Raw genomic sequence first — 27,451 nt, forward strand, 5'->3', positions numbered from 1 at the left:
ATAGATGGATGATTATAAAAATACATACATACATACATACATACATGCAATTTAAAATGATTATGCATTTAAAAATTTCAAAAACAACCCACTTGTATCACGACAACAGAAGATAAGAGAGCAGTTATTAAAAAGTATGATACTTATCAGAGTTTGTAATAACTGCTCTCTTATCTTGATATTTTATTATTAACATAATTTGTCCTTGTTTTGATTAGCTTGTTTTTTTCCCAAATAAATATGCTGGACTGGTTAATTAAGCAAGCTGATAAATATTCATAAAAGACTTCTGACTCTAAAATCTGATTTGATGTGCCACTTTCAAAAGTGTTTCATCACAGTTGATATACACACACTGACTGTGTGTATGTGACATAAAAGAAAATTTGTATCTTTCATGTAGTGCACAAACAATGACACATACACAAGGCCAACAACACACATGATCACATGTGAACTCAGGCAGAAAACAGCCTTTAGTTTAGGTGTGAATGGGGTCTAGTCCAGCGGTATAGTGGGAGAAAAGGGCTTCATCATTGTCATCTGTCTTTAAGGATAAATCTGAAGTACTGTGCCCTGTCTCTTTACACTTATTTGCACTTCCTCTCTACCAAACAAGGTGTTACTGATCCATGCAGCACAGGCGACTAGGACAGCATGTAACCTCTCAATACATGGCCCCATCCTTCCATCAACATTGAGCACAGAATGTCTAGCATGCTCAAATTACACAGCCTGCACCGGGAGCGAGGGAGAGATAGAAATCAGAGAAAAACAGGACAGGACAGAGGTGGGGACGAAGATACAAGATATGAGGGGCTAGCTGAGGTGTTGCGAGCCTTTCAGTCCTGTGGATTAGGGTCCCCAATAAATAAAAGAATAGATAGTGAACTGCCTAAAACGAGTCATCAGCAATTCCAGTCTCACTTCCTGTTATACCTATGTAACAATGTAACACATTTGCACAATGCCTAGTATGGTCTTCATTGGCTGCCTACGAACAATGTCTTCTTTGACCCTTAAAAACTGGAGTTGTAGCTGAGACTTGAAGAGTTTGGTTTGTGTTGTTGACATGTCGAGAAGACCGTGTTCTCGGCACTACATGCATTTCAAAAGGCCATCGTTATTGTTTGTATAAAGTACTGAGGAAAATCTGGAGCTGACATGCCGATATGCTAATGAGCGTTTGGCTTCTGACACATCTGACCAATGAGAGCAGAGAGGACCAGTCACAACAGACTGAGCCATCTGACCAATTGGAGCAGAGTGTTGCACATTTTTCTGTAGTTAATCGTTATTAATCACACCTAACATTAAAGGGATAGTTCATCCAAAAATTGGGTTGAACCTCAACCATTGGTCGTATAATGCATGTCAACGGGGTGTGTTTCTATAAGAGCAAAACACACAGACATACGAATCCATATTAAACCCTGTGGCTCATGGCGACACATTGATGCCTTAAGACACAAAACGAACGGTTTCAAATGCCATTTCTTCCATAGAGTAAGGTCAAAAACCCGGCGCGATCATTGCTATAGATCCCAAATTCAGTATCTCAGAAAATTTGAATATTACTTCAAAGAAAGGATTTTTTGAAATCTTGGCCAACTGAAAAGTATGAACATGAAAAGTGTGAGCATGTACAGCACTCAATACTTAGTTTGGGCTCTTTTTGCCTGAATTACTGCAGCAATGCGGCGTGGCATGGAGTCGATCAGTCTGTGGCACTGCTCAGGTGTTATGAGAGCCCAGGTTGCTCTGATAGTGGCCTTCAGCTCTTCTGCATTGTTGGGTCTGGCATAGCGCATCTTCCTCTTCAAAATACCCCATAGATTTTCTATGGGGTTAAGGTCAGGCTAGTTTGCTGGCCAATTATGAACAGGGATACCATGGTCCTTAAACCAGGCACTGTTTGCTTTGGCACTGTGTGCAGGTACCAAGTCCTGTTGGAAAATGAAATCTACATCTCCATAAAGTTGGTCGGCAGCAGGAAGCATAAAGTGCTCTAAAACGTCCTGGTATACGGCTGCGTTGACTCAGAAAACACAGTAGACCAACACCAGCAGATGACATGGCACCCCAAACCATCCTTGACTGTGGGGACTTTTCACTGGACCTCAAGCAACATGGATTGTGTGCCTCTCCTCTCTTCCTCCAGACTCTGGAACCCTGATTTCCAAAGGAAATGCTAAATTTACTTTCATCAGAGAACATAACTTTGGACCACTCAGCAGCAGTCCAGTCCTTTTTGTCTTTAGCCCAGTCGAGACGCTTCTGACACTGTCTGTTGTTCAAGAGTGGCTTGACACAAGGTATGTGACAGCTGAAACACATGTCTTGCATACGTCTGTGCGTAGTGGTTCTTGAAGCACTGACTCCAGCTGCAGTCCACTCTTTGTGCATCTTACCCACATTTTTGAATGGGTTTTGTTTTAAAATCCTTTCCAGGGGGAGGTTATCCCTATTGACACAGAGCTCTGTGAACAGCCAACCTCTTTTGCAATGACCTTTTGTGTCTTGGCCTCCTTATACAAGGTGTCAATGGTCGTCTTTTGGACATCTGTCAAGTCAGCAGTCTTCCCCATGATAGTGTAGCCTACAGAACTAGACTGAGAGACCATTAAAGGCCTTTGCGGGTTTTAAGTTATTTAGCTGATTGGAGTGTGGCACCAGGTGTCTTCAGTATCTTTCAGTACTTTAAGAAATGTTCTTAAATTTCATTTTTGGGTGAACTAACCCTTTATGTCATTAATGACTCACCCTAATGTCGTTCCACACCCATAAGACCTCCGTTCATCTTCAGAACAATATTTTATAGTTTAAGATATTTTATATTTAGTCCGAGAGCGTATCTAAGTGTATGCACACTATACTGTCCATGTCCAGAAATGGAATAAAAGCATCAACAAAGTAGTCCATATGTCAATCAATCCGCTGATTCATGGCCGTTTGAATCTTTATTTGAGGTTTGAAAACAAATGCGGAAGAGAAGACAATGCTGAATAAAGTCGTAGTTTTTGCTATGTTTGGACCAAAATGTATTTTTGATGCTTCAAGAGATTCTAATGAACTAACTGATGTCTCATATGGACTACTTTGATTGTTTTTATTCCCTTTCTGGACATGGACGTTATAGTGTGCCTACACTAAGATACGCTCTCGGACTAAATATAAAATATTTTAAACTGTGTCTGAAGATGAACGGAGGTCTTACGGGTGTGGAACAACATTAGGGTGAGGAGTTAATGACATCAATTTCATTTTTGGGTGAACTAACCCTTTAAGAAAATTTTACCAAATTAATTATAGCCTTTTATTATTGAATAGGCTTTAAAAAATCTTTACATTTAAACAAAGTAATAAAATCTTCACATAAACATATAATAAATGTTACATTTAGCTGTGTCTTTAACATAGGAGGGCTCAACACTAAGGATTTCTTAGCAGTGAGAGAAAATGGACTGGGGGGAAAATGAAGTAAAGACAAAGAGCAGCGGGTTTTTAAATCATGCACATTTATCGCAAATGCTGGGAGGCTGAAACAGTTGAGGAAGTGAGTTGCCAATGAGAAAGGACTTTGATGGACAGAAGGAGACAACGCGGGCTGGCTTTTGATGGATGGCGACACAGTTAGTAAATATACACGGACCCAACCCCTCCTCTTTGTCCCTGCTGCCTCAGCACCATCCAAACCATTTGCCTCCTTCCTCCGCTCCAGAAAGGTTAAGTCACGACAATATTGCCCCAGATCATGAAAATATTAGCAATACTTCTTTCACTGCCACCCAGGGCAAACCCATCCATCTTCCCACCGGAGACGGCAAAGAAAGGAAAGGAGCTTAAGAAGCGGAGGAGAAGCGTGCTAGACTACTTTTCCAAGAGATCTGTTTGTATAAATCCAGGAAATCTCTGTCCTGTGGAGATTGCAAGAGACAGGGAAAGAGGATTGAGGGGAGCGCCGCTGTGGAAGCAGTACCGTTAAGGTCGGGTGGCACATTACACATGGAGGAGCTGTTGGCCTGCTGTGTCCATTTTCCATATCTGTGCTTGACAGAGGGGAAAACCGTGCTTGCTTGACGTAAATCCCAAGCAAGCCACAGTCAATTACATTAGCCTAAAACACCCGTTTTCCAAAATAGCTTCTGATAAAACCATTACAATTTGTCCCACCAGAAATGCTGTTCGAAGCCACCAAAATAAAATTTATTCTCAGATGCATATCAGTTCATGCAATTATACACAATATCCAATTTCTTTGTTTTCTGCCTCAAAGCATGTAGAGAAAAGTGCTCACAGTTTCCATGCAAGGGCCAATGACAAAAAAATGCGTTGGTTTAATGTGGATTTGGAAATAAATTGTTTGTTTGTCTGTTTATATTAGGAAATAATAGTAAAGATTAAGCCATTAAGCCAAGTCATCATAGAAATTACGGTAACTCAATACGGTTGCACTATGCATTGATTCATGCTTAACTAATGTACAGTAAATCATGAGATAATGTATGACTCATGAAGAACTAAACCATGTATTAATGATTTCTGCATTAGCAACTAATGAACATTTAATAGATTAAGTAATATATGAATATCTATATATTAAATGTGCCATAATGCATTAATTCCACAACACTTTGACCACAACAGGTTAAAGCTATGTGTCCTAACAAGTAAAGCCATAACATAATTATTCCTTTGTAAATCATTAGCTAATGATTCATTAAAGCAGATAATTGGAAGTTGCATGGCTTTTGACCTGATGCGGTAATTAGTATGTACATTTTCACTCTTAGTTAATATATGTCATTAAGGAGTTGATACATTATAACATGTTTCATTAATAGCAATTCATATATTATTTAATCTTTTAATCGTATATAATCTTCATTTGTTGCTGATGCAGTAATCATTAATAAATGGGTTAGTTCACCATTAGTGATTAACTCATGATTATCTGTGCATTAGTTAAGCATGAATTAATGCATATTAGTGCACCCGTATTGTAAAGTGATTCTGAATTAACAGTAAAAATTCCCTCGTACTTTGTAACAAATCCTTCCCCCGCGGGTCAAAATGACCCGAAGACCTAATATTATACTTTTTTTTTCTTCCATAAATCTGGAAGATATAGATTTGATCAATACATAATAAAAACATATATAATTTAAGCACATTCTTAACATTCTTCCAACTTAAATTCAAAATAACTTTATGCATAATACTTTTAATTCAGCTCATCAGTACATCAGCACCTGCTGCTGTGTTTCAATCAGGACGTTTTTAAAATGCTTAACCCGTGAATAACCCTGTATGGGTTGCACTAATAAGGATTACATTAAAGGAGTACTTCAGCTCTGGGAAGAGGATTCTGTATTTAAACTGGGTCATCAATGTAGTAGAAATGCGAAATTATTTTTGAATGTGGTGCCTTCTAGACTGAGAAAAGACAGAGAATGTATTTTTGTCTAATGGGGATGAAATACTACAATTCCCAGAATGCTTTGCTGCCCTGTGAAGCCACCAACTACTGGATTACTGTGACTGAGTTGGAGAAGACGCTACAATTAAAAACTGAACGTGTCTGTTCAATATAATGAGTGAGTCACCACGCGAGTATCACAGCACTCAGCACTGACTGCAGGAGTCAGATAAATGAGCTGATGAGCTCTCATGATGAGAGCTGAGGTAATCGCGACTACACTCGTGGCATACATTCACAACGCGAGTTCAGTCTGGCACGTTTCAGCTCATGCCTTTGCAAGCTTAACTTTCATAGAAATTAATTTGAGAAGTTAAAAGACTTACATTGCTCACCATTGCTCCATTTAAATGAGTGCCCGTAGCTGCGAGCTGAGCTGTGAGTGTGATCTCCATCCCCCATGAGCGGGTTCAAAACATGCGGAAATGGCTCCCTCTGCTGGCTGTAGTCTTTAGCCTTTGGCCAAACATTCCTCCTATGATGCAAATATCGTCAATTTCCGTCATAGGAGGATTTTTCCAGAAATAAAATGCATAAATCTCTTGTCTCAGGGGGATATGAGGGGGGAAAGCACAATCATTTGAATATACTCCAAGGTTTCTACTGATACAAAGCCATATGCTAATCGCTGAAGTAACCCTTTTGAGTGAAATGTAACGCTAATCTAGGATTTGTTGATATGGGTTTTATTTTGTTGCACAAGTTGTTGCACCACTTTATTTTAAACACAGATTAACTCTGCAGTGAGTTTTGATTCATCGTATGTCTTTCTCTTTAACACCAGTGCTATGGGGCTGTCAGTATATTATAAAAGTACAACTCAGATTTTAATTTTGAGATTTTTTTAAATATTGCTACTCTGGCAACAGCACCTGCTGTTTTATTACTATGTATTTTAAAGTGTGCTATTTTAGACTTCATACAGAAAAGTGCGCATGGCTTACATCTAGACATCCTCCATCCGGATAGACTGCATCAGTTACGCAAATGTCCTTAAAACTTTGAATACCTCTGGTACAAAAATGACTTAAAGCAATGTCATTATCAAAAACTAAATTAAAAACATAAGTGAAACTACTCAAAAGTCAGATAACGTTATGTTTGCAAGACACCGAACGGTTAGATTTAATTAGATTTAGCTGAGCATGGCACTAGGCGAGGGCTTCAAAAACCTGGCCAAGGCTTTCTGAGGTAAAACATCCCTCTTTCATAATCTTTGGATGACTTTGCCTCAGGAAATGACTTCTGTCACAAATCTACTGCCCTAATCACAATCCATCACCTACTATTTTAAATCACTGTGTTTTCAAATAAACCGTTTCCCCCGAAAGGAGTCCGCTGCAAGGTGAGTCGGGCTTTTAAAATCAGTCAACGTGCACTTCTGGCTGATAATTTCCCTCCTTTCCTAAAATGAAATAAGCAAAATCTCACAGTTCATCAAGAAATAGTTTTCCCATCATGAGTGTGTCCTTGTCCCTCCTCGCTTATGTTGGAGGACTGTCAGTCTCGCTCTCTCTCTGAAGCTTGTCTAATCGCTCAAGACGCGAAATAAGCCTCTGAAAATATGAGTTTCTGGCACAATGAACATGGGAATGTAATATTTACCTTTTTTTATTTTCTAGCGCTCTATTCAAAAACAATACTACAAGGATACATTGTAGGTGTCCAATTCCATCTAAAGGTCGGCGGCTCTTTGTTCGAACACTTTTTGAAAAAATCTTGAGTCGGAAAAATCTTTATCGCGCGCTCAAGTGGAAATGTGTTCCTCCCAAAGGTGATGCCATATCTCAAATAAACATAAAGCAAAACCATTCATACATGCACACATGGACGTTCTTGCAGAGTCTCCCACTCTGCCTTTGTGCTCTGAGATGAATGAGAGGCAGCATGATAAAGTCAAATACTTTGAGGTGTAATTAAATAAATAACATATGAGTGCATATGAGAGGCACATGATGTTCTGTAACGCCCACATCTAGAAAACACACTCTCCAACCTCTGTAATTAAAACTAGTCCGATCTGAATAGTGCTTTAGTTCTGAGTTCATTGAGTTGAGTTGACTTGAGATGAGTTTATTTTGATATTAAAAAATGTATTGGACCAATGAATATTTAGTTGCTACAGTACAGTAACAAACAACTTTTATACACATCTGATTGTCTAAACTGCGCCCGCCTAGTTCCGTGTTGTTTAATTTTGAAAAATTGAGTAGTTGAATTTTAGTCACGTTATGTTTTTGCTCGTTCCAGACAAGAAATGCATGTTTGAATGAAAGGGTGTTTCTGGTGTATTTGTTTCAACTTCTCAGGAAAATGTAAAATCGGTCTGAGCTAAAGAAATGTATCGTCTTTTACAAGTAAAGCTTCGTATTACTTTATAGACCTTTCTGACCCATTTCGAACAAAGTCAGACTAAAACAAAGTTAGTTTGGAGTGCTTTTTGGGAGTTCGAAACTATGGTGAGCGAGCCATGTTCAGTTCACTTAGCTTTGTCGCAGCCACAACAACCATGAGCTATTAACTCATGGGAAAGTGTCGTGGTCACAAGATTCTTTTAACATTTCTTGATAAACTTAATTTGAATGCTTGCTGTCTATAGGCACCATTGCTACAAGTGAACCTTCCAAAAAAAAAAGTTCCTCATATTTTCACTATTTCGCAAAAGTGCTAACATGAAAAATTGTGAATTTGTTTGCATTTAACTGAAAAATCAGCCTGGTCTCATCGTTAATACGTAGGTATTAATACGTTACTTTCAAAGAGACAAAACGTACGTCTTAGTACGTTTGGAGAAGTGCTAAAATGTCAAATATAGACGTATTTGCAACATTTAAACGTAGTATTATTACATTTTTACAGCTAAAAAACGTAAAATATTTACGAATCCATCATGAAATCTTTTTTGTTAAGAATACAAAACTTTATACTGGTAAAAACATTTTTTTTTTTTTATATATCATAAAGATATCTATATAATTTCCCTTTGACCATTTTATTGATTAATGTACGATCCCTTATCAGGGGTACTCAAGTTCAAAGGCCAAGGGGGCCACATTTAAATCATACAAAATGTGAAGGGCCACAAATTTGCATCGTACGACTTTATTTAAAACAATATTTACAGTTTTTACTTTAGAAATGCAGTTTATCTTGCTATGTAAGTCTTGCTAGTATTTGTCCTATTTAAATTAATACTGAACATGAAAATGTAAATTTAAATCTGGAATAAAAAGTGGATTAACAATTTTTTGCAATATTAATGCAAAAAAGAGCTCATACTCAAACAGAGTATTAAAAATATTAAAATATATAAAAATTGTACACACAAGCAAAGTAAGAACTAATACAACAACTAAGAAACAAATGTGTAGGCTACAAAGTTGCACAAGTCAGGATTAGTGTAAAAATGCGTGTTAAACTCACAGCTCGAGCAGTGATGAAGCGCAGCATTATAAACAGAAACGCTCTGAGTCAAGAGCTGCTCGCGTCAACACTGCACTTTGCTTAATTAAATATCTTCGAATCGTTTCGTTTAAAACTGGACATTTCAAGCTTTATATTTCTCATGTCTGTGAGGCGAGAAGCCTGCTGAGTTTCGGTTTATTTATGAGACGCGCGCTCCAGTTCATGAGCAATGAAAGCCATCACTCCCACGACTTCACCTCGCGATTATAGTCTGCTATTTGCTTTTTATTGATTAAATCCAGGCAATTGGCTTTAGAAACCTTTTTTAAAATTAAGATACAATTTAAACAAAACGAAAGAATGCTTTCTACAAAACAAAACTTAATATTAAACTAAATATAACCTCCAAAATCATTTCTGACCCACTCGCATCTTTTCACCCATCATAATCAGATGAAATGTAAAAATAATATTATAATATTTAAACATAAATATGAAGGAAAAAAACACATTGTTTAATGGCTACAACAAAGTAAGCTACAGATAAATGTCTGAGCTGGATTGAAAGACGATGTCCTGTAGCTTACTAATGTAAATTAATAAAAATGTATACAAAAATCCATATATCTTTTCATTTAATTATAAAATTCATAGTAATGATTTATAAAAAAGAAAACTAAAACCAGTGTGAAATAAATGCTTTTAACTAGATTTGGCTGAGCGCGGGCGGTAAGGTGTGTGTGCTACTCGCGTGTGTGCGGATTGCGGGTGAATAAAACTATTTGCGGGACTCCCGCAAAATAGAAATATCTAAAAAATAAAACATCTAGAAACAAATAAATTGTTATTCATCTATTGCACAAAACCAAAAAGAACAACTAAAACGAAATAAAAAAAGATTTACAGGCGCACGCAGGCAGAGTATAACACGTTTTTGCTGCATTGTGCAATGTAACCAATATGTGTTTATTTCTGGAACGTTATGGCCAAACAGATGTATTTAAGATAGAATCCACTCAAAGGAGTTTTTTGCGCAGTGCTGAATGTCAGGATTCCGGTGTGATTTGCTCTAATTGTTTGTCTACCCCTTGTTTTCCACATGTACACTCTCTGTCTCCTCCCTCCTCGTTATCTCTGATTGCTTTCCACCGTTGTCTCGTGTTCATCTCTCTATTTAATGTCCTGATGTTTTGTTCTCATTGCGCGTTCGTTGTTTCCTCCTGTGTGATCGCTGCCGTGTGTCGTCCGGTTCGTGTTTATTTTTTGTTTGTTTCTTTTTGTTTTTGCATTCACCTTTTGTTTTGCCTCCAGGACTCAGCTGAGACTGTGTTTGCCCGGGCCGTTCTCCTATCACCTGTTTGTTGGATCTCTGTGAGTCTCTCTCTCTCTCTCGTCCTCCCCTGTGGATTCCTCCTTGGATCTTTGGATTTCCGCTGTCTAGCGTATCTCACCACTAGACTGAGCTGCCTTCTTCGCTTCCCTTCGGTACTGTGTATCCTGTGAACTTTCGTTTGTCTTTCAACGTTGCTCATCGGTGTGTCTTGCCTTTAGACTGGATCCGGTTGAGCGTGTATTGAGTTCCAGGGAACGCCGCATTACTGAGTTTTCTCCAGCTGCTGAGACTCGAGGAGGACTGTTCAGTATCGATTGGGAGCATCACACTACCGAGTTTTCTACTGCTGCCCTGAGACCCGAGGAGGACTGTTCAGTATTCAGTGACACTTTAACCTGAGATCCGTTGTGGATATTTCCTTCACTTTCTGCTCTCATCTTTCTAATAAACTTGTTAACTTGCATCAGATTCCAAAGTCTCGTTCCTCACAGAACGAACGCGCCACAGAATGGAGTCTGCAAGCGGAGAGTCTGTTCAGGCGGCCTTGGCCCAGCAGGGGGCCAGATTGGACCAGCATTCCTCCTTACTCACAGAGGCTTCCCATGATTTCCAACTACTATCTGGTCGAATAACTGAGATCCAGAACAGGTTGGAGCAGGTGGCACAGGTTGTTGGGAGAGGAGAGGGTTCTTCTTCTGCAGCTGAGAGTCAGAGCGGATCTGAACGTGAGCCTCAGGCAGTTAATCCTCCCAATTATGATGGCGACGCCAAGACCTGCAGAGCTTTTCTATCACAGTGCTCCCTAGTTTTTGCGCTCCAACCTCGGAGGTATGCTGCTGAGGTATCGAAGGTAGCATATCTCCTTACTCTTCTAACTGGCAGAGCGCGAGACTGGGGAATGGCAGTCTGGGAGGCACAGGACCCTTGTTGTTCATCATTTGAGTCTCTTCGTTCTGAGATGATCAAACTTTTCGACCGGACGGTACAAGGTGATTTAGCTGCGGCTGAATTGACCCATCTCACGCAGGATGGATCTTCTGTCACAGATTACGCTATTGAGTTTCGGACCTTTGCTGTGTCCAGCGGGTGGAACGATGCTGCCCAGAAAGCCCAATTTTTGAGAGGTCTCAACGAGAACATACAAGATGAGATCGCGTCTCATGATCTTCCCGTCTCTTTGGAAGCAGCTATCGATCTGGCTCTTCGAGTCGAGGCCCGTCACAGGCAGCGGAGGGTTCGTCGCTCATTTCAACATCTTCTCTTCGACCCTTCGTTGCGTGCAAGTGACAACACCTCTACATCATCTTCCTCCTCAGGAGAGCCTATGCAACTGGGCCGGCTCCGGCTTACTGCTGAGGAGAGACAACACCGACTCGTTAACAGCCTTTGTCTTTATTGTGGTAAACCGGGGCATAGGGCTCTAAACTGTCCGGTAAAAGGGACCGCTCGCCGTTAGCTCCGGGAGTATCGGTGGGCGTTTCTCAGATCAGCTCTTCTCTCGGATCCCATACCTTGCTGGCTGTCTCCATCTACTTTGATAATCATGTGTTTCACTCACAGGCCCTGCTGGACTCCGGTGCCGAGGCGAGTTTCATGGACGCGTCTTTAGCCGAGTCTTGGGGCATTCCTGCTGTGCCTCTTACGGATAAATTATCTGCTTTTACATTAAAGGGTCAACACATGGCAGAGATCAGTCACCGCACTCCCTCTGTAAGTCTTTTTGTCTCTGGCAATCATCGTGAGGATGTAAATTTTTTTTTGTTACATTCTTCCCAGTCACCCATTATTTTAGGGCACGACTGGTTGATTAGACATAACCCTCACGTTGATTGGCAGAATAGTGTTGTCTTGTCATGGTCACCGTCTTGTCATGTTTCTTGTCTTGGTCCTGCTCCTTCTGGTCCTATTTGTCCTGTTTTACAGGTTCCTGCGGTTGATATATCGGGGGTTCCGACGGAGTATTCCGATCTACATCGGGTGTTCAGTAAGGCCCGAGCTACGTCCCTGCCTCCTCACCGGTCGTATGATTGTGCTATCGATCTCCTCTCAGGTACTTCTCCGCCTAAGGGTCGCGTTTTTTCCCTTTCTGGTCCTGAAAGAGAGGCCATGGATAAATACATTAACGAAGCTCTAGTCGCCGGTCTCATTCGCCGCTCCACCTCCCCCGCTGGGGCAGGTTTTTTCTTTGTTAAAAAGAAGGACGGCTCCCTTCTATGGAGCTTGAAATATGACAAAATGATCTGAATTTGAATTGTATAAATCTGAATTATTGACAAGTGTAATCTAACAAAACTGAATATTATGTTGCATTTTACATAGTTCTGAATTTGAATTTTTTAAAATGTTGAATATAGAACCTTTGAAATTGAACACATCTGAAATGTTTTTATGTCGAAATTGTTTAGACATGTATTTTCAAACAGCAGATATTTTGTTCTGAATTAATCAACTGGAAATATTCAGTTTTTGAAAATACAGATTCAAGATTTCAGATGAAGAAGAAATTCAGATCATCAAATTCAATATTCTAAAATACAGATCATCAAATTCAATATTCTAAAATACAGATCATCAAATTCAATATTCTAAAATTCAGATCATCAAATTCAATATTCTAAAATTCAGATCATCAAATTCAATATTCTAAAATTCAGATCATCAAATTCAATGTTCTAAAATTCAGATCGCAGAAATTCAGATCTTACAGAAAGTAGGCCAGAGGTCATCAGGGAAGAGTAAAGGATGTCAGAAAAATCCAATGGAGCACCATATCTGATCATTTCATTTACTATTTGTAATGGAAGAAAGAGAAAAGATCAAACAACCCCTTTATACTTTTTTGTTTATTTTAGATTAATGCACAGAAAAAGAGATTTCGGCTAGATTTCTCATTTTTCGTGCGTGATTTACAAATCGCTGATTAGTGAAGAAAATCTAAGCGTTTGACGTCATCTGTCGTTCTCCAGGGTTGAATCCAAAATCGCCCCCATAAACCCTCACTATTCCCTACTTTAGTCCACTAATACAGTTAACTCGAAAAAGTGAATGAATGTAGATGAAGGAGTTTTCTTTTGGGGGTGGGGGGTGAAGTTGTTAACAATAATAATGGGAAATGCTCTAATGATGCGTGACCTATTTTTTAACAGTCTATGGCGTGACAATCACAGATCACTGTAGCCCTCGGTTCAAACAAACGGCAGCGCTCATGACATGAACCAACCCACCCAGCAAAAACTCGTTGAAAAGACGTCGAAAAGACGACATTGCCAGACGTTTAAACAACGTTAAAATTTGGTTGAAAAGTGAAAGGTGAAAAGACGTATTTTTCAGGTCGTTGAAAAGACGTCTATACAAGGACGTCCCACTTGCGTCTAAATCTGGTTGTAAAGTGAAAGTTGAAAAGACGTCTTTTTCAGGCCTAATTTCAACCGCATATTAACGGTTGAAATTAGGCCTGAAAAAGACGATTATATAATATTTTAATTAATGTCAAAATAAGACAATAAACAAGAGTACACAAACTATGTGTTTATTGACACATCAAAAACAATTTTCATCAAACAGTGTAAAAACAATAATTGTGTGAACTATTATTACAAAAAATAACTTTTCTATATGTAAAATCTAATTTATACCTGTTATCAAAGCTGAACTCTTCAGTGTCACATGATCCTTCAAAAATCATTCTTGATTTGATGCCTTAAGAATCATTTATGATTAGTATCAATGCTGAAAACAGTTGTGCTTCTGCATATTTTTTGTGGAAACCATGATAGTTTTTCAGCATTCTTTAAATAAAACTTTCAAAAGAGCAGCATTTATACACACACACACACACAGTTTAAGCATTTACTGTAACTTTTGATCAAATCAATCCATCTTCTCTGAATTTTTTTTCTTCAAAATATTAAAACTTTATAAAACAGAACAATGACCAATTATAAAGACAAAGAACTCATTAAAGATTGTTCACCCAACAATTAAGATTGTCATTAATTACCCCTGTGTAGCTCCAAACCCGTAAGACTTTTGTGCAGAACACAAATGAAGTTTTAGCATATGCCTTCTGTGCACAAAAAACAAAACATTTTTGTTCACAAATGATGTATCTCTGAAGCATGTTCACAAGCATGCCTCAAGCCAACACAACACGGATGCATTGTGGTGCTCTCATGAACATGCATCGGATATATATATTTTGTGAAAAAATATGCTGATTATTTTTGCACACACAAAGCATTCACGTTGCTTCATAAAATCGAGGTTAAACCAATGAAGGCATGTGGGTTACTTTGATGTCTTTACTACCTTTCTGGGATAAACTGTGAAATGGAAGGACAGAAATCTCTCAGATTTAATTAAAAAGAAGATGAATAAAATTCTCACAGTTTGGAACAACATAAAGGTGGGTGATGAAATGTTTTGGTTAAATGTTATACATTAGGTAAATCAGTCAATATATCAATAAACCGCTTGTTCTTCTGCTCCTTCCACCATCCCAATCTGGATTATTGAACCACGACAGAAGCTTCCACTTTGAATACTTTAGCCTGGCTGTTTTTCTCCAGCATCTAAAGAGAGAAAGAAAACAATAACCCAAATGTAAATGTTAACACAAAACAAAACAATGGTTGTCTGTTAGTTTCCACCTGAGGGCACAAAAGACTGAACATGATTAATAGCATGAGAATAATTTACTAAAATTTTCAACACAGTTTTGTTACTTTCTCTACATTGCAAATGTTGTACAATTAAAATAACTACGCAAGTACTACAAAAAAGTAAACTACTGAAAAGGATGGTAGACTGGAAATATGGTCATCTTGTACTCACCCTCATGTCATCATCAAAAATTGAAACTGGGAACCTGCACACACTGTAAAAAGATGCAGTGGCCTTTGGTTTTATTTAGCTGTACAAACAAAAGGGAAACAAGATGACAACATCACTGATTATTCCAAAATATTTCATATTTCTGTGCAAATTAAAGTGTACTCATTCTTCATCAGTGATTATTGACTAATTAGTATGTGAGGGGTTCTCAACTCTTGACCCTCAAGGTCCAGTGTCATAAAGGATACGTCTCAGTCAGCTTCATAGTTTCCTAGGTTGTGAATTAGTATATTGTGTTTATGAATTCGGGCACTGGTAAGAACAGTGGCTCACTACAGATTGTTGACTATATATACACACTACTGATATTAATGAACAAGATAGATAGATAGATAGATATTAATATACATATATACATAGATATTAATGATGTATTTCTAATGCTATTTACAGTACATAATAATAAATACTGTTACATAAAAACCTTCCCTTTATTCAAAGAGATAGGAGCTGCTCTTGCATACCCGAGAAGCGTTTTAAAGATGACCACTGTGCGAAAGGACTTGTCTTAAAGGGACTTTGGTATAACTTACCAGTCATATGGAACATAATGTCTAGAGATGTTCTTCGACAGGAGTATGCTCCAACTCTAGTGCACGGCCATCAGCAAGGAAGAATCTACGAACATCTGTCACAGAGACAAAAATATTTAGTAGCCTATTCAATGTAAGGTTTATTATAAATAAATTATAGCAGCACAAACGCAGAATAGAAAAAGTAATTTACAGATATAAAAAAAAAAAAAAAAAATAGAATTAAAATTTTTTGGTTTACTTATTTAATAATACTAACACAGTGTCACTTATGTTTGTACATTAAAGCCTTTTTTTAAATAACTATATATATATTTGCAAAAGAAATTTACAGATGCATGGTGATATAGATGAAATATGATGTATATTCATATTTGATATAACGTTATATTGTGAAAAAATGCATGTGAAGTTCAAAGTGCTTTCTCAGATCACCTGTTTCCTTCTGTCTGTACCATTGGAAATTATATAATATATGCGGTAGGTAGAGGGTTTTTTCTTCTTCTGGAATCACAGAACAAATTGTATCAGTATTAGTGTACAACGTAAGATCATAACGTGTATGAAATCAGCTCATTTTCATGCTGTTTAAATGACGTCACCGATTAACCGTACAGTTCATATTTTAGGTTAAATTAATTAGCTTACTTCCAAACAAAACTATCAAAATATCTCATCTACACACAAGATGTGATTTTAAAAGCCCCAACTTCCATTAACAAGAGCTTTAACCTGCCTGTAGTTAACGTTAGCCTAACGGCTAAGATGCTAACGGACTTTTTCCAAAGATACTAACGTTAACTTAAACCATTTCTATAACGTAATATTCAACGGAAGCGTGTCATACACATGAAAAGTGTAAGGAACATTTGTATGTACTATTTGTGTAATTGTAGGCACTAAACTTACCTGAAATTATGCAAACAACAATGAGAGACGGAGTTTTGCTGCTTGTCAGTTGAGATGCGTAGCTCCGTTTCTATGGTAACGCCCTCTGCTCCAGTTCAAATGTGACGCGAATGTTCAGCGCGCGCGCCCATTAAAACACGCAGAAGTCACGAAGCATTTACATAAATGCATAAATGTCGAATTAATAAAGTTAATAATTTGATAACCAGATAAAATGTCCTGAAACTTGATACATTATTAAGTGGATAGCAGGCCTAATTCTAGCATCAACCTGTAAATGGAAAGAGAATTAAGCTGTATTGAGAATGAAAAACGATCAGTTTATAATATAAGTCAGTTTATAATATAGCTAATATAATATAGCTTTTGAAATGTATAGGCTACGTGTAGAAATAAAATAGCAAAAATGCTGATTAAAATCTATAAGACATACAGCCTACTGTTGCAGATGTAGCCTAGTAGAACAACTTTTATGTATTTTTTAATTATATATTTTGAAATAGATTTCAATATATTTAACAGTGCACTTCAAATATAACCTATGTGAATAAATTACGGGTGCAATTAAAATTAATTTATTAATAGGCTATAAGTGTGGTTTATTGCAGTCTAAACTGATATGTAGGCTAATATGTTTTTATGGATGCATTATATTAAAGGCTGAATGTAGTGATTGTTAACAAAAGTTCAGAAATAGATGTAGCCTATAAATATACAACAGTCTATTTTTTCACTTGCTTTAGTAGACTGATTAATTATGTTTATGGCTATGTGGTCGAAACAGACGCGCATTTACTTGGGCTAAATTTGGACCAAACAGAGCCCAGTGTTTAACGTCTTTTTTTGGGCTAAATTTGGACCAAATAAGACGGACCAAACAGAGCCCAATGTGCAACGTCTTTTTTTGGGCTAAATTTGGACCAAATCAGACGGACCAAACCGAGCCCAATTTTCAACGTCTTTTTTTGGGCTAAATTTGGACCAAATCAGACGGACCAAACCGAGCCCAATTTTCAACGTCTTTTTTGGGCTAAATTTGGACCAACTCCGACGGACCAAACAGAGCCCAATTTTCAACGTCTTTTTTGGGGCTAAATTTGGACCAAATCCGACGGACCAAACAGAGCCCAATTTTCAACGTCTTTTTTTGGGCCAAATGAAGGCCATGACGGGCCGACTTGAATTAGCCCAAAAAACAACGTCTAAAAGACGTCTGGTGCTGGGTGGGAATCACCTCCGCTTTACAGCACGAGAGAAATCATGAATGAACACACAGGGCTGACTGTAAGGGCTCCACATTATCTTTGTCTGGGACAAATCAAAGAGGGTTTTACTTTCCCGACAGGACAAATAAAACATTAAAATAACCAGATAATTTATTTATTATTATATTCAATGTAAACAGCGACTGATAATGGAGTGGATCTCTGGTAACAAAGTCGCGTTGAGGCTGGCGCTGCCTATCTCTTTGTGAGACATTCGTGGAGAAATCAAAACAAGTGAGCAGCAATCTAAACGATTTCAAATAGCTTCATTGCAATCGTGAATTGTGTAGCATAATTCATTATTAGGTACTTACATTTTAGACTCAAAAACCTTTTTTTTTTCTATTTCAACTATGATTTCACCGACGAATATAGTTCCAAAGGAACAACACTCAGCGCGGTGTTTTGAACTGAATGAATCAGCGTTTTGAATGAATCATTTGAATGAACGACTCAATGACTCACTCATTAAGACGATCACTTGCTGCCACCTATTGGCGGTTTAGTTTCATGTTTAAAAGTATCATTGCATTTTTTTATTTGTATATTCAAACATTTAGAACATCAATCTCATAACATTATTCATTGCTGTTTTATTTTTGCAGTTTAAATTAATTAATTTGATTGGTAAAAGCCCTAGTGTCTTACTAATATAACTGCATTTATTAATCAAATGTAAGAATTGAACATGAAATGCATACATTTAATAAGATTTAAAAAAATGGCCTTTATAAAATGACATAACGCCCTGGGGTAAATATCACAAATATGCAGATTTAATTAGGCCTATGTAAAAGCTGATAGAACACTGATGAGAATATTACTACAAAATCAATATATTTATACCACCAAAAATCCCCCCAATACACTGTACAGTACATACAATTTACTCTGTACTCTACCTGATAGGCCGGATTTTGAAACTTGTTTGCAGGTATTGAGGGTATAGGGGGCGATTTCAGATTCAGCCCAGGTCTGTTCAACAAAATAGTAGTCTTATAGCAGTAGAAGACTACCGCTTCTTAAACTGTACTGGGCAGGTCCTAGATCAGGCAACTTTTCTGTGCAACTTAACCCGTTTCACAGAATTTTTTTTTTATCTGATATATAAAATATTAATCAGTACCCAACCTTATTTAATTGTGCGGTAAACCACACGAAAAATGAGAAATCTAGCCGAAATCTCTTTTTCTGTGCATTAATCTAAAATAAACAAAAAAGTATAAAGGGGTTGTTTGATCTTTTCTCTTTATTCCATTACAAATAGGAAATGAAATGATCAGATATGGTGCTCCGTTGGATTTTTCTGACATCCTTTACTCTTCCCTGATGACCTCTGGCCTACTTTCTGTAAGATCTGAATTTCTGCGATCTGAATTTTAGAACATTGAATTTGATGATCTGAATTTTAGAACATTGAATTTGATGATCTGAATTTTAGAATATTGAATTTGATGATCTGAATTTTAGAATATTGAATTTGATGATCTGAATTTTAGAATATTGAATTTGATGATCTGAATTTTAGAATATTGAATTTGATGATCTGAATTTTAGAACATTGAATTTGATGATCTGAATTTCTTTTTCATCTGAAATCTTGAATCTGTATTTTCAAAAACTGAATATTTCCAGTCGATTAATTCAGAACAAAATATCTGCTGTTTGAAAATAAATGTCTAAACAATTTCGACACAAAAACATTTCAAATGTGTTCAATTTCAAAGGTTCTATATTCAACATTTTAAAAAATTCAAATTCAGAACTATGTAAAATGCAACATAATATTCAATTTTGTTAGATTACACTTGTCAATAATTCAGATTTATACAATTCAAATTCAGATCATTTAGTCATATTTCTAGCTCCATACCCTTCGTCCATGTATTGATTACAGAGGGTTAAACGACATTACTGTTAAAAATAAGTACCCCTTACCATTAATGTCGACTGCCTTTGAATTATTACAGGGAGCTCGTGTCTTCACCAAGTTAGATCTGCGCAACGCTTATCACTTGGTTCGCATAAGGGAGGGCGATGAGTGGAAGACAGCGTTTAATACCCCTTCGGGACACTGGGAATATTCCGTTTTACCGTTCGGCCTTGCGAACGCACCAGCTGTCTTCCAGACTATGGTAAATGAAGTGTTGGGAGACATGATTAACAAGTTTGTCTTTGTGTATCTAGATGACATTCTCATCTTCTCCCCTTCTATGCAGATACACACCCAGCATGTTCGCCTAGTCTTACAACGGTTATTGGAGAATCAGTTATTTGTCAAGGCGGAGAAGTGTGAATTCCACAAGGAGTCGGTTTCGTTCTTGGGTTTTGTTATCGCCGCTGGGGAGATTCGTCCCGATCCCGCTAAGATCAAGGCAGTCGCTGATTGGCCAGTACCCGACACACGTAAGGAGTTACAGCGTTTTCTGGGTTTCGCCAATTTTTACCGGCGTTTCATCAGAAATTTCGGTCAGATCGCTAGACCCCTTACTACTCTTACCTCTACTAAAGTAGGTTTCCGTTGGAATAACGAAGCTCAGAAGGCCTTTGATGAATTAAAGTCCCGTTTCATCTCTGCTCCTGTTCTTTCTTTTCCTGATCCGGCTTACCAATTTATAGTGGAGGTAGATGCCTCTGATGTCGGGGTAGGCGCTGTTTTGTCTCAGCGGTCACCTATTGACGGGAAAGTGCATCCGTGCGCTTTTTTTTCTCACCGGTTAAACCCAGCAGAGCGTAATTACGACATAGGTAACCGGGAGCTGCTGGCGGTTAGACTCGCCTTGGGTGAGTGGCGCCACTGGTTAGAAGGAGCTTCGGAGCCCTTTCTGGTCTGGACGGACCACAAGAATTTAGAATACATCCGTTCAGCCAGGAGGCTAACATCCAGACAGGCTCGCTGGGCACTTTTCTTTGATCGTTTTAACTTCACCCTCTCGTACCGGCCAGGCTCTAAGAACGTTAAACCTGACGCTCTCTCCCGTCTGTTCGGTGGCACAGAATCTGAGCGGTCCGAGACCATCATCCCGGAGGGGAGGGTGCTTGGGGCTCTCGTCTGGGGCATCGAACAGCGGGTGAGAGAGGCCGGTCGAGGGGTGGAGGTTCCTGAGGGGTGCCCGGTGGGTCGTCTGTGGGTTCCCGAGGCGGTGCGCTCCGATGTTGTCCGGTGGTGTCATGAGTCCAGGTTTGTCGGCCATCCTGGGGTTCGGAGAACGTTGGCTACCGTCCGTCAACGTTTTTGGTGGCCTTATATGGGCCCGGACGTCAGACAGTTTGTGTTAGCCTGTCAGGTTTGTGCTCGTAATAAAGCCTCTCATCTATCATCCGTTGGTCTGCTTAAACCTTTGCCCGTGCCCTCCCGCCCCTGGTCTCACATAGCCCTTGATTTTGTCACTGGCTTACCGGCGTCTGATGGTAACACTGTTATTTTGACTGTGGTGGATCGCTTTTCCAAAGCAGTTCATTTCATTCCCCTGCCCAAACTTCCTTCTGCAAAGGAGATGGCTCAGGTTCTGATTAACCATGTTTTTCGTTTACACGGTCTTCCGACTGACGTGGTTTCAGATAGGGGTCCTCAGTTCATCTCGCGTTTTTGGCAGGAGTTTTGTAGACAGATCGGTGCTACTGCCAGCTTGTCTTCTGGGTATCACCCGCAGACCAATGGACAATGTGAACGGGCTAATCAGGATCTAGGTCGTACGCTCCGCTGTCTGTCGTTCCGTTATCCGAATTCCTGGTGCCAACAGCTACCCTGGGTCGAGTATTCTCACAACTCGCTTCCCGTTTCCTCGACCAATTTGTCCCCGTTTGAGTCATCTATTGGTTTTCAACCGCCTCTGTTCCCATCACAAGAACCTGATGCAGCGGTACCGTCTGCTCTAGCTTTTGTCCGAAGGTGCAAACGCACCTGGAGAAGAGCTAGAACACTCTTATTACAAAGTTCCAGACGAACCAAAGCTGCGGCTGACCGCCACCGACGACCTCCTCCCCGTTACATTTGTGGACAAAAGGTTTGGCTTTCTTCCAAGGATCTGCCTCTCCGCGAGTCATCTCGTAAGCTGGCTCCGCGATTCATTGGGCCATTCAGTATTGTCAAGGTTGTCAGTCCAGTGGCAGTTAAGCTTAAGTTATCTCCTTCTCTTGGTCGGGTTCACCCTGTTTTTCATGTATCCAGGGTTAAACCAGTGATTTTTGCCCCCATTAATTCCCCCGTCTCTACCCCTAAGCCCCCTGCCCCGCTACTAGTGGATGGTGCTCCTGCCTATTCGGTCAGGAGGTTACTAGATGTTCGCCGTAGGGGTAGAGGTTATCAGTATCTCGTGGACTGGGAGGGATACGGTCCGGAGGAGAGGTGTTGGGTACCGGCTCGGGACATTCTGGACCCCGGGTTGATCGAGGATCTCCGTCGTCGCCAAGGTGAGCCCCTCCCGGGTCCGTCCAGTGCCGGACCTGGGGGGGGAGGTACTGTCAGGATTCCGGTGTGATTTGCTCTAATTGTTTGTCTACCCCTTGTTTTCCACATGTACACTCTCTGTCTCCTCCCTCCTCGTTATCTCTGATTGCTTTCCACCGTTGTCTCGTGTTCATCTCTCTATTTAATGTCCTGATGTTTTGTTCTCATTGCGCGTTCGTTGTTTCCTCCTGTGTGATCGCTGCCGTGTGTCGTCCGGTTCGTGTTTATTTTTTGTTTGTTTCTTTTTGTTTTTGCATTCACCTTTTGTTTTGCCTCCAGGACTCAGCTGAGACTGTGTTTGCCCGGGCCGTTCTCCTATCACCTGTTTGTTGGATCTCTGTGAGTCTCTCTCTCTCTCTCGTCCTCCCCTGTGGATTCCTCCTTGGATCTTTGGATTTCCGCTGTCTAGCGTATCTCACCACTAGACTGAGCTGCCTTCTTCGCTTCCCTTCGGTACTGTGTATCCTGTGAACTTTCGTTTGTCTTTCAACGTTGCTCATCGGTGTGTCTTGCCTTTAGACTGGATCCGGTTGAGCGTGTATTGAGTTCCAGGGAACGCCGCATTACTGAGTTTTCTCCAGCTGCTGAGACTCGAGGAGGACTGTTCAGTATCGATTGGGAGCATCACACTACCGAGTTTTCTACTGCTGCCCTGAGACCCGAGGAGGACTGTTCAGTATTCAGTGACACTTTAACCTGAGATCCGTTGTGGATATTTCCTTCACTTTCTGCTCTCATCTTTCTAATAAACTTGTTAACTTGCATCAGATTCCAAAGTCTCGTTCCTCACACTGAATTCTATATGCTGACAAATCGCCTGATTATAGCAAAGAAAGTGTTGACGTTTTGGAAGATTCATTGTGCAGTCATTTCTATTGATAACAGAGCTTTGTGAGATCGCAATAAACTGAGATATCTTTTTTGGAATTATGAAGGGGGCACCCTTTGCCCGTATTCTGCCACGCCAACCCACGCATGCACACGCTTGCTTTTACATTACATTACTTGAAATAGTGTCATGGACGTACTACAGAGAAAAACTATTTATACTTTTATGCGGACGGGAGCGGGACAAAACATGAATGTTGCGGGCGGGAGCGGGAGAAGGTTAAGAGAAGGTATAACATATAAAACCCGTCCCGCGGAGGTCTTTACTTGGAAACACCACAGTGGTGCAGTGCTCACGCTGAATGGCACGAAATGTTGGCTATTACTGACTATTTAAACTGAGCTGTGTAACTTCTTATATATTAGGTTGGCTATTTAATTTTGATAATGAACTGACTGCGATGTTTGCAGTGTTGGAATATGTGCGAGCGCGAGGCGGCCGCGCGAACGAGCAGAGGAAACAAATAAAATCTGTCATTTTGGTCATACAGATAATAAGAGAAATACATTGTTCAAAACTGCAAAGTGTTTACTTGCATTGTGCAATTGTAAAATAAAGAAAACACGATTTGCTTTCCATCGTGGGTTTCCATTCCGTGAACTTGTTTGGAGAAGCGCCGCACCTCATGATAATGATTTTTTTTTTTTTTTTTAATATTATTAACTTAAATGTTCAGTGTCGCATCCAGAAGTTAAACACACAGCTGTCTTCATAAAAAGAGAGAGAGAGACTAAAATGTGCTGATTCCGCTCAAGCTCGATCTTTCTCCTATTATGGTCTTTGAAATCGTGAAATGAGCTGAAAACTGAAAACAGTGTTCTTTTTTTATTAGCCTACTTAACCTGCCCGACATGTGGATTTTCCGCAGCGTCCGTGGTATTATCATAGCCTATAAGTAAAACTGTCTAATATTCGTACAACAACACCATTTGAGTTGATTTTTTTTTTTTTTTTTTTAATTGCATTCATCTTCAGCATGATGCGGGCCACAAAATTAATACCGACGGGCCGGATGCGGCCCGCGGGCCGCCTGTTGAGTACCTCTGCCTTAACACTACCCCAAACCTAAACCTACCAATGTAATACAGAATATAAAGAAAATAAAAGGTAAAACGTTGGAAAATGACTATTTTGATAACAATATAGCATAAAAAAAATATTTTGAACGGCTAATCCTACACTTACCCCTAAACCTACCCATTAGCATTTATTAAAACAACGTACTGTTATAAATCAAAGCACAACAGACAGACCAGTGTACTCACAATAATTTATTTATTGCAAAAATGTCAAAAGCGGTACCAAAAGTAGTTCAAATGAAGATGTGTTGCAGTCGCAGTCCTCTCTGGTGGTATATAACGTTAATAGTTTTGTATGAGGTACAGAGCAGAATGTTAGCTATTAATCAATGAAAATATTAATCCAGCTTCTCTCCGTGAAGTTGCGCGTTTCCCATTTCAAATACAAATCGATTGAAACGGCATGACAAAAATCTGTGACGAAGCAGGCAAGAGCCAATGAGCGTTCGATGCCACTGCCGTAAATCATGTCGTAACGCTTCATGAGGGCACGTTTTTTAAATTTGAATTCATATTCATAACGCGCGAGAGATGTGATGTTTACCGTCACGCTACTGAGAGGAGATGAAGACTAATGGAGATGAAGATCACCGGGCTCAATTTTAGATTTGTTTCTCGCAAACATATGGATTCTAACAATTTGGATTACAGCGAACGAATAAAGTGTTGTGTTTTGTGAATTGATGTTGTGTTTTGGTGTATCTTGTGATCGCCAGTTGCTGAATAGGAGAAAATGCCTTTTTATGTCTCACAGCAAACAACAAGCTAAACTACAAAATGGTTGGCAAGAATGTTATTCATCTGACGGTTTTAAAATTCAGTCTTCTTTTAACATTATCTAGTCATCCGAAATGAGTTTGTAGCAGAAGTCACGAGAGCAAAATGTTATTTTATATTTCTGTTATTTTATATCAGGTTGATAAACTTAGTAAAATGCATTTAATAAATGTGACTGAAAACATGTATTGATGCGACTATTGGATATAAAATAAACAATATTAATGCCACGATTTATGGGAGCCTGGTAACTTATACGTACACACTTGGATACGTAGATAATTTACATTTTAGTGCTGTCAATACGTCAGTAATGTACGTTTTATTGTGTGTGAAAACGTTAGTAAATGTACGTGTAGTAGAATCAAACTTTACGTAAAAAAACTCACGTATTTTCATGAGATCACGTTGGAAAATTGTTTGATATTAAAGCTGCAATTCGTAACTTGTTGAGTTAAACATTATCCAAAATCAATTATTGAGCAAGTACATAACCAATAAGTGTTCAAATCTATCTCCTTACCATAGCCCGATTCAACGGTATGCTTGTAATAGTGTTTTCTAATTTGATTGGTTGGGTCGGTGTTCTGGTGCCATGTGCTAGTATTCATTGGTACCGTAGACATCACTTTCGCTGTGCTCGCCAGAATTGTAGTGTTCAACATGGCAACAAACACAGCATATTCTATATGAGACGAAATGACAATCATCAGTGACAACTGGGGAAACACAACCGCAACTGAGATTTAAAAGGTATGTGAAGTTCAATTTCATTGTGCTCCTACACAAAGCTATGTCTTTTTCTGTATGGATAGCAGGAGTTATTATAAAGTGTTACCCAGATTCGGAGAGGGTGAGCAAATAATGCTCAAATAAATTATTTATCCCTGTAAACGAATGTGAGTTTGAGACTCAGAGTGTCTGAGGTTAAATCCACACGGTGCATTAGAGATTGCTTTTCAACGCCTTTGTGTTAATGAAAAATGCAGCTAAATGTGTTAAACTTTGCTTGTGTTGTGTCACATGTTCCCTTGTCTTAGTTTTCCCGCCACTTGTCTGTGTCCATAGTAACCCTCATTAGTATAGTTCTGTTCAGCTGTGTTTAGTTAATTATCTCGGTTCTGTCTGCTATTTAAGTTCCTCTTGTTCTCTCAGTCTTTGTCTGGTCACCATTATGATATGTTGTGCCTGTCTTGTATTTGGTCCTTGATCATTGAGTATTTTGAGCTAGTCTTAGTCCTCCTACAACAACACAACCATTATAGTATTGTGAGAGGTCTTGGTACAAGTGGTGTTTTGCTACTGCAAAATGGTGGTAGCAACCACTGATACAAATATATGGCTTTCAAGGAAATGCCTTTCAGTGCACCAAATGTATCAAGGCATTAAAAGCAGTGGGAAAGAAAGTCTAGCTGGCTTGGCCCTGTTCAGACAGGAGTACAGTGATTTTCATCCTGCATAAAATACAGTGACCGTATGCTCTTTTATTAGCACAGCGGGTTTGTTAGCCTCTACAAAAGCAGTGGTGAAAGACGCTTATTAGAGACTGGGAATATTTTATTTGAGTGTTGTGACCGCTACCATACCTATACTCTCACTGAGTGCGATAAAGAATAAAAGCGAGCCGCTGGTGCACACATGGCCTTAGCGCAGACCTGTACACACATACAGAGGAATTCATCTCTCAGCAGTTCCTGTTGCCCTCCAGCTAGTTGGTGCTGCTGCAGACATTGATCAAAATGACTTGTAGCATGTAGAAGTTCAAAATCGTCCTCCTTTATGTCCCTTTGCTGCCGACAACCTGCTTCATCCGCACGACCAGAACAAAAAACAAAAAAAACTAAACTGCAACTGCACAAACGAGCCTGTGCATAAAGGAGCATTATCTCAATTCGAATGTAGATTTGAGCCCCTCACAAAGACCGAAACTTTTTGGGAACACTTTATTTTAACACAAGAACCTCCACGGGGTTAAATTTAAGCATGACTGTTTTTTTTTTTTTGTTTTTTTTATTATTTACACAAGACTTCCAGTCTCCCAGTCATTGACTTTTACTAAAATTGGTTATTTCAATCCCCCATTCTTCTTCTTCTTCTTCTTCTTCTTCTTCTTCTTCTTCTTCTTCTTCTTCTTCTTCTTCTTCTTCTTCTTCTTCTTCTTCTTCTTCTTCTTCTTCTTCTTCTTCTTCTTCTTCTTCTTCTTCTTCTTCTTCTTCTTCTTCTTCTTCTTCCTCCTCCTCCTCCTCCTCCTCCTCCTCCAGATTTAAAAAAAAACCCCGGAGCATTCATACCTAAAACCGGCAGCAGGTCAAATTTGCCCCTATATAGCTCCTTTATGTTCACATTGTGTTTGAGCAAATGTGTAGTTCATTAATGTGCAAACTTTGAAATATTTATTCAAAAATATATATTTTTTTGTGTGTGTGTGTGTATTGTTTG

At 39.1% G+C, this 27,451-nt stretch overlaps 2 long non-coding RNA genes across 2 annotated transcripts; one reads left to right on the forward strand and one right to left on the reverse strand.

The window, feature by feature from the left end:
• Positions 1–11,044: 11,044 nt before the first annotated feature.
• LOC137092596 (uncharacterized) lies at positions 11,045–22,685 on the forward strand. The gene is made up of 3 exons (XR_010908315.1): positions 11,045–11,687; positions 11,778–11,927; positions 22,547–22,685. It is a non-coding gene; the product is annotated as an uncharacterized lncRNA (long non-coding RNA).
• On the reverse strand, positions 13,739–16,634 carry LOC137092589 (uncharacterized). Its single transcript, XR_010908313.1, has 5 exons — positions 16,553–16,634; positions 16,079–16,147; positions 15,644–15,738; positions 15,051–15,129; positions 13,739–14,788 (listed from the first exon to the last, which is right to left on the reverse strand). It is a non-coding gene; the product is annotated as an uncharacterized lncRNA (long non-coding RNA).
• Positions 22,686–27,451: the final 4,766 nt, after the last annotated feature.

This window comes from Pseudorasbora parva, chromosome 2 (genome assembly GCF_024679245.1).
Source record: "Pseudorasbora parva isolate DD20220531a chromosome 2, ASM2467924v1, whole genome shotgun sequence".
NCBI lineage: Eukaryota > Metazoa > Chordata > Actinopteri > Cypriniformes > Gobionidae > Pseudorasbora > Pseudorasbora parva.